Source organism: Triticum aestivum, chromosome 2D (genome assembly GCF_018294505.1).
Source record: "Triticum aestivum cultivar Chinese Spring chromosome 2D, IWGSC CS RefSeq v2.1, whole genome shotgun sequence".
Classification (NCBI taxonomy): domain Eukaryota; kingdom Viridiplantae; phylum Streptophyta; class Magnoliopsida; order Poales; family Poaceae; genus Triticum; species Triticum aestivum.
Genome location: NC_057799.1, coordinates 47,944,578 through 47,952,396, shown reverse-complemented (window position 1 = coordinate 47,952,396; position 7,819 = coordinate 47,944,578). Strand labels below are relative to the sequence as shown.

Genomic DNA, 7,819 nt, shown 5'->3' with positions numbered 1-7,819 from the left:
GATGTACTGGTTTGGCCTGGGTTTCTTTCTTTTCCATTTTCTTTTATTATTTCTTTCGGTTTTCTTATTTTGTTTGTCAATTTTCTTCGGTTTTCTGTTTTTACGACTTTTAACTTGTTTCTTTCAGCCTTTTTACCTGGCTTTTTTCTTGATTCTTTGTGTTTTTTGTTTCTTTCTTGGTTTAATACTTTTCTTTCTATTTTTGTTTTTCTTTGTTATTTCGTGTTTCTTTTTGGCTTTTATTGGCTTTCTTTGTTTTCTTTGCACACTTTTCATACACATCAGTAACATTTTTATATACACTTTTAATATTTTCGAAATACATGATTAACATTTTTATAACTTGTAATTTTTATGCTTGCTTTTTTCAAATACAATGTCCACATTTTGTATAAATGAGGATTTTTTTGTATACACGTTTAATATTTTTAAAATAAATTACTTTTCTAAGACATATGTCTGCGTTTTTGATAAATAATGTACATTTTGTCTATATCAAAAACATTATATATATACAGGGTTAACATTTTTTAAAGCAAATATTTTTTGTCTATTTTTTGCATACACATTGTAGATTTTTTATCTATGCCTTTATCGTTGTCAAAATATATGAATAATTTAATAAAAAATATATATTTTTTATGCCTACTTGTTTCTTACACATTGCACATTTTTATGTAAATGTTTTGTATACATCGGAATTTTTGTACACATTTATCATTTTTAAATACATGATTAAAATTTTTCCTTTTTTTATTTTGTAAACTGATATTTTTTTATGTCTACTTTTTTTCCATAAACATTGTACATTTATTCTATATCAGATTTTTTACTCATTTAATATTTTTAAAATACATGATTAACATTGCTCAAAAAAATTGAAATCTTATATTTTTTGATGTCTACTTCTTTCCATACACTTTGTACATTTTTTGTATACATCAGAAGCATCTTCTTAATACACGTTTAACATTTTTAAAGGAATTATTAGCATTTTCAAGAATTTAAGTAAATAGCTTTTTGAAATTTATATATTTATAAGTGTAAACAAAAGTTAGAAAGAAAGAAAAACAAAAAAAGTATGAGAAAAACATTGAAAAAAATAAGCGGTTTTGAGGCCCGTGGCCTCCGGCACGCTGGGCCGGCCCATTCTGGCTTTTGCTTCGGGTGAGACAGCCATATGTCCCGCTATAAGCAAGACATAGTCGCGCCTGATATACGCGCCCTTGCTTAATTCATTAATATAACCTGAGAATGGTCATGTGGAACAATGGCTCAACTTGTTGGGATGGGCAATGAAGTTCTGCCAACTTCCGTGGCAAAAGATTCAAAAATGATTTTGTTAAATAGCTTCATAAACGATATGCATTGCCCGCTGCAATCGTTACGATAGCGCTCGCCCATTGAGCACCCCTGATAGGTCCGCCCATTAGGGCATAGGGAAAGATGTTGGGAAGGTTTTTTTTATCTCACTCCCAACCCTAGCCACCGCCTTGGCCCCCATCCTCTTCCCTGTCCGGCGGCCAAGTTGGCGAGAAGAGGAGTGGGGACCCGTCCATTTCATTTTACTTATCTTAGGTTTTTGCTTGTCTTTCGACATAGACGAAGTGCTGGCAACGATGGCGTGTTGGAATATGGTCACTCCGGTCTCTTCCTACCTTGACAACGTCTGATCCGATGCCGATGAAAGGCATGTGTGAGTTTGTGTCCCTAGATCTGTTGGTTTCATTCAGATCTTGGCAGTTCGTGTGTCTTTCAAGGGGAGCTTTTGGCTAGCTATTGGTGTGGCGACTTCGACATCTGCCTTTGTGTTCTTCTGTGGCTTGATTCGGTTTCTCCACCCCGCTGAATTGGTGGTGATGTATTGCAAGTCCGTTCTGCGTGGGGTGATGCTCCAACCGATGTTGCTTCAGCAATTTCCAGATCTCGCCTCAAGGGGTGAGTGGCTATGATGGTCTTCAAAACCTGGTATGACGAGGGTGTTTGCAGGTGTCTCTTTTTGTTTTGCTGTTGGTTCAGTGCATTTTTCAATCTCCGGCGGACGGTATACAATCGGAGGAAGAAGAAGGCTAGTATGCTTTTTAATGCAATTTTATTTTTTACTGGTCGTTCTACGTCGAGTTATCTATTCGTTGTATTGGCCTTGTTTTCTTCGATATTAATCAGATCTAAGATGCCCTTCGGGTGTCTTTATTAAACAAAAGGAAGACTTCATTTTTTTGCGTTTGCGAGCCAGGTTTTCTAATTTTTCTTTTTGTGTTTTATTTTCTGCCTTTTCCTCTTTTCATTTTATTGCCCATTTTTTTCCTTCACTTTTTTACTTTAATTTCTTTAATTTATGAAAATATTAAAATTTTGAATATTTTTATCCAAATTCATGAATATCTGTGAATTCATGAACATTGTTTTAACTGTGCAATTTTTTTGAGTCAGAAAACATTTTTTCAAATTTCTGAACATATTGAAATTCATGAATATTATTAAAAATTCATAATTATTTTTGGAATCCCCAAATATGTTTTAATTCACAAATAGATTCTGAAATTCATAAGCATGTTCTAAATTATCAAGCCGTTTGAAATTCATGAATATTTTACAAATGCACAGACATTTTTAAATTCGTAAATATATTTTTAATTGGAAATATTTTTTAGGTTACATAATAGTTTTTAAATTCACAAATTTTTCCTGATTTTTTTTAATTTTGAGATTTTTTTAATTCACTAACTTATTTGATTTCATAAACTTTTTTCAAAACAAACAAAAAACCATTGTGCTAGCGTTTTGAGCCAGAGTGAGTGAAAAATAAAAATGAAACGAGGAAGGATAATTGAAACCTATGTGCAAAAAATAAAATAAAAAATGAAACAATCAAGCGGAGGAGGGAGCCTTCGGGAACTTGATGGGTCGCCTGACCAATGCGATTCGACGTGAATCATACCGTTCGTGTCAAGCGATATACTGTCCATGACCCCAAAACAATAACTTGTGACTGACCTGCATGACTTGATTCATTCGAAAAAAAATACATGCATGTCTTGTCTTGATATGGTGGCATTATTTGCATGGATAAATTAATGCATATTTGATGAGGTGGCCTTGTTTGCATTGATAAATTAATTAAAAAAATGCAACTTATGTTTTTTTTGAGCGGTAAAAAAAATGCAACTTATGTGTACATGCATAATGTGTTGATGCCACACAATTGCAATCAGACAACTATCACTAATTTACATGACGTGGAAGCACACATTTGCATAGAATCTAGTAGTGAGATCTAGCTATTTAGATATGAAAGATAAGGTTCCAAGAAAAACTGATGTTGTATTAATTATAAAAATGTACTACTACCTCCGATACAAGTTGTACTAAATCAACGACGATTAATATGGATCGGATGGAGTACTGAAAAAAATGAATTTATGTTCACAAATGTAAGAAATGTTCGAGAACCTTTACAAATATTCATGGATTTATAGAACTATAAAATGGAAGAAGAATCACCTATTATGCACACATTTTAAAAATATACCCGATTTTTTATAGTAAAAGATGAACAAAGAAAACCTGAAGATAAAATCGAACCGTACTACAACAAACTTAAAGGCTGAGCTATATGGGCCAGTAAGCCTTAATTCCTGAACCGTACAAAGCACTTCTGTGAACATGGGAGGCAAAAACTGAAATTTTGGACCCGTACAAAATAAATAATACTGCTAGATAGTAAGTACTCCTACCTAAGTACACCTCAAAAGTGATGATGAGATAAATTACATGCTAAACTATCTTCCAGCGTTCTGGTATGTTCAGACAGGAATTTAGATGACAAATAAAGCTCTTTGAACTTACTTCTATGATGGGAGATATTTTTTCATATCCTCACTTGCCACTCTGCCAGCTCCGTATCGCCAACTCTTTCCAAACTCTCTTTTGCCTGTTTTTTGCACGTCCTGCTAAGCACGAATCTGCTATGAAATTGTCACCCCGCTTACCAAACCTTGGACCAGCACCGAACGATCTCTCTGCTTTTCCACAATGCCTTTCGTGCTGGATCCTGTGGCCAAGAATAGACATCTCCTGTCGACTATTCTTAGCAGATCATTGCACAATCTTTCGCCATGTTAACCGTGTTGTACTTTTTTTTTTGGAGTCATCCCACCAGATAAGGCCTCGTCGGTAATGTCTGATTTGGAGCCATCGGTGTCAATGGACAAGGGCAGATGTGTACCCTGCATGCATGATGATCCCTGTAAAGCTGCAAAGGTTACATATTCGGATGAGGCTTTGGTTGGTAAGATCTAACTACATCCACATCCACAGCAGAGAAAAGTCTTGCTCGATCTAACAGCGCATTCAGAACTCGAGGTCCAGCGCCTACGGATCCAACAAGGCATTTACGGAGGGAACTTTTCCAGTTGAAATAGTAGAGAGAAGAGAAAGATGATCCAAGGACACAATGATCATTGAGAGCAAGAATCTTATCCACTCTTCCTGTCCTGGGACTTATGGTTTAGCTTACCTGTGAAAGTTGAGTAATCTGCAAGAAACTATACATTTGACGTCTCGAGTGAAGAACTATCTTTATATCGAAATGAACTGAAAGGCACTTGTTCTGTGTATACGGGTCGTGCTATGTTCCATAAACTTTATAACATTGAAAACTATTCTGAATACGAATTTAATGATTTGATTTTTGTTATATCTTGCCAAAATTTAGTTGACGATCAAACTTGAATTTTAAAATGTGTGCATGCAATAAAGTTAGGATGGAGGGGGTAAACTACTTGATTTATTTACCACACATGGGGTAGCGAAGTTTTGCATGCATGACTTTCTCATAAAGATTCAAATCCGGATGCTCCTATTTTAAGTGCACAAGTTGTGATAGTATCATGCATATGGTACTAGTGTATGATACTACCTCCACGGTGTATAGTGATCTTATTTATTGTCATGCATGCCACATACTAGCATATCATGTAATATGGTACGATACCATATCATGATACTCAATCATCTTTTTCCTCATACAATTGTGTGTCACCTCAGCAAAAATGTCTAGTTAACTTGCATGATACTTCCACTGTGACCATCCTAATAAGACTTTGTAAAATTTAGTTGCGCCCTTTAATTAATGAAAACAGAAAATGGAGCCAACTAGCATTAGTGGATCTAGTAATATCAATTTCGTCTTACCAGTATAGGTAATTTTTTCTTTCTGATGGTCAAACATAGAGTAGATCTCCGTTGCTTTTCTTTCTCCTCTCGTGAGGCGACTGGGGAAAAGCGTTCCTCCCCCTCAATCTCTGTTGGTGAGCATGTGGATTTGCCTCCCATTCGTCAGCTGCTCTGACGGTCGGTGGTAGGGAGGGGATTCCCGGTGCCTTGGCTACGGCTAGCAGATAGGCCTTTTTACATCCGAAAAAGTTAAAGTATGCCTTTTTACAAATATCATTGGTCCTTCACCCAGTCCTGAGGGTTTTTACACACGGGTTTGAGTGGTCTCAAGTCTTGACCACCTTGCCTCCGCCACTGGGTCTTACTGATAATTTGGGTGGTTTCGACTCGGTTTTGAAATAGTACAGAGAGAGAAGAAAGAAGAAAGAAACCTTTTCCCACATCATTCTTTTTCCTGACCTACCTTAAAAGTTCTGTAATATGCAAAAAAAAAATTCACCATCTCGAGTGCAATTTTTTTATATCAAAAAGAGTATTTGTGACACATAGGCCATGTTTAGTTGATGGACAAATTTGAATTTTGAAATGTATGCTAAGTTGGGACACATGGGACATTGGAGTTCTGCATGCATGATTTCTGAGAAACTGGCAGGAGTTTTCATATACATGAGCATATCAAATAATTAAATTGTACATATGAAATATTAAAATTAACAATATTTTATGTCTTCATGATTACAATTATGATCTTATTTTATACACAAGTAAGCAAAGCTCACACATGTTACCAACTTATTGCCGAGTCCAACTTGCAAGGTCGATTTGCCATGCCTAGAAGTTTCTATACACACACACTTACTAATAATTCGCAATAAAACACTATTAAGACAATTGTTAGAGTATATGATTTAGAAACCTCTATGATGATATTTATGGCATTAAAATATATAAGAACATGCGCGCGCACACACACACAAATGCAATATACAAGTATTCGATAAATATATATAGAAAATGTATTTAAGAAGAAATTTTGTTACATCATACAATTTAAATTTGACAGGAGCAAGTTTTCCATTAGCATACACTACAAATGTATAACAAAAACACTATAACAATTATGTGGGAACACAATTATGTGGTTAACTATAATAGCTAAGTATTGAAAAATTACACTAACTAAAACTATAGTATGGCAAACTTAGTTTAAATAAGTATAACATTTTAGTATAAATTGCTTCATCCGGCTGCTAGTTCCTCGATTACTATGCCATGTTTGCCCGAAGTTGTTGTGATAAGCAGTTTCATCAAATAGGGTGCAAATGTTTTTTCTTTCTAAGTATTTTTCCTGCACTATAGAGGAGGGTTGATATAGCAGGCCGCCTACAGGATGAAGATTTGTGGCTCTGAGCTGTTGTACACCCTGATATCATCCCCATTCTTTACTATAGTCAGATCTTCACATTAATTTCTCAAAAACATCTTTATGGCCACATACTACCGGAATACAAGCAACAGATACATGGTGTGGTGGGAACATTATTAAATGATAGTTGTGCTTTTTGTACACTTAAGAACATGACATTTATTTTGCCTCTTTTTCATAAGCTTGTTCAATGACTTGGTCGGCAGAACGGCTGGATGAGCCATGGATCAGGGACGCCATCTTACCTGGAAGAACATTTTGAGTAGATTTTAAAAAGAAGCCGGTTTTAAGAATCAATTAAACATGTTTTATAGCGAGATACTTACATTGGTGGAGAAGCACTTCGAGTGGCGAGGAAAGCTGCTGTTGGTGGAGCCGTTGGCGGTGGTGCAGGAAGAAGAACTGAAGGAGTGGACTGATGAAGGAGGAGCAAGGAGAGGGTGTAGTTAATAATGGTGATGCAGGGTACAGGGGGAGATGTAGCAGAGAGCAATGTGACTGAATTTCAGGCACCATGTGCTCAAGATTTATTAATGGCATGAACGGGAAAACAAATAATAGTACTCATTTTTACTGAACATGGGATATTACTGGCAGTACTCATCTTAACTGAACATTTAAGACATAATTGTTCATTTATAGAGAAATGTCCAGACAAATTGGGTACTCATGTGAATGAAATCAAGTTGATAGGGAATCATATGAAGGGATCAACATATTATTGGCAGCACTAATTATTAGAGAACGTGGGAGCATGGACAACTGACTAGAGATGTTGAGTAGAGCATTTTCAATGCAATTCATGGTTTTATAAGGAGCCTAACATTTGGGCAGAGCATTTAAGACAGAAAATTGGTTTTGAAAAATGGCAAATATGAATGAATAAAGGGTAATGTTGCTAAAATCATATATAAGATGAAAATCAAATGGACATGATTACGTATCTAAGATAAACAAACAAATTAAGCAGTTACAAAAAAGAACACAAATCATAGTTATCACATAAATATATATTAGGGGACAAGCTTACAACACATACAATACTTTGGTGCCACCTGTAAGGCTAACCTCATGATAAACTACAGGAGGCGATCAACATATGATTCTCCCCTGAATAAATGGTTAACTAGAAAACAAATTTAACTGCACTGGCAGACACACATATTGTAAGGGACAATTATGGGCAAACTAAACTTCAGAAACAGGCAGTGCATA

General features: G+C 35.4%; 1 long non-coding RNA gene across 1 annotated transcript; it reads right to left on the bottom strand.

Moving 5' to 3' along the window:
* Nucleotides 1-6,248: 6,248 nt before the first annotated feature.
* LOC123048638 (uncharacterized) lies at nucleotides 6,249-7,589 on the bottom strand. The gene is made up of 2 exons (XR_006423344.1): nucleotides 6,931-7,589; nucleotides 6,249-6,849 (listed from the first exon to the last, which is right to left on the bottom strand). It is a non-coding gene; the product is annotated as an uncharacterized lncRNA (long non-coding RNA).
* Nucleotides 7,590-7,819: the final 230 nt, after the last annotated feature.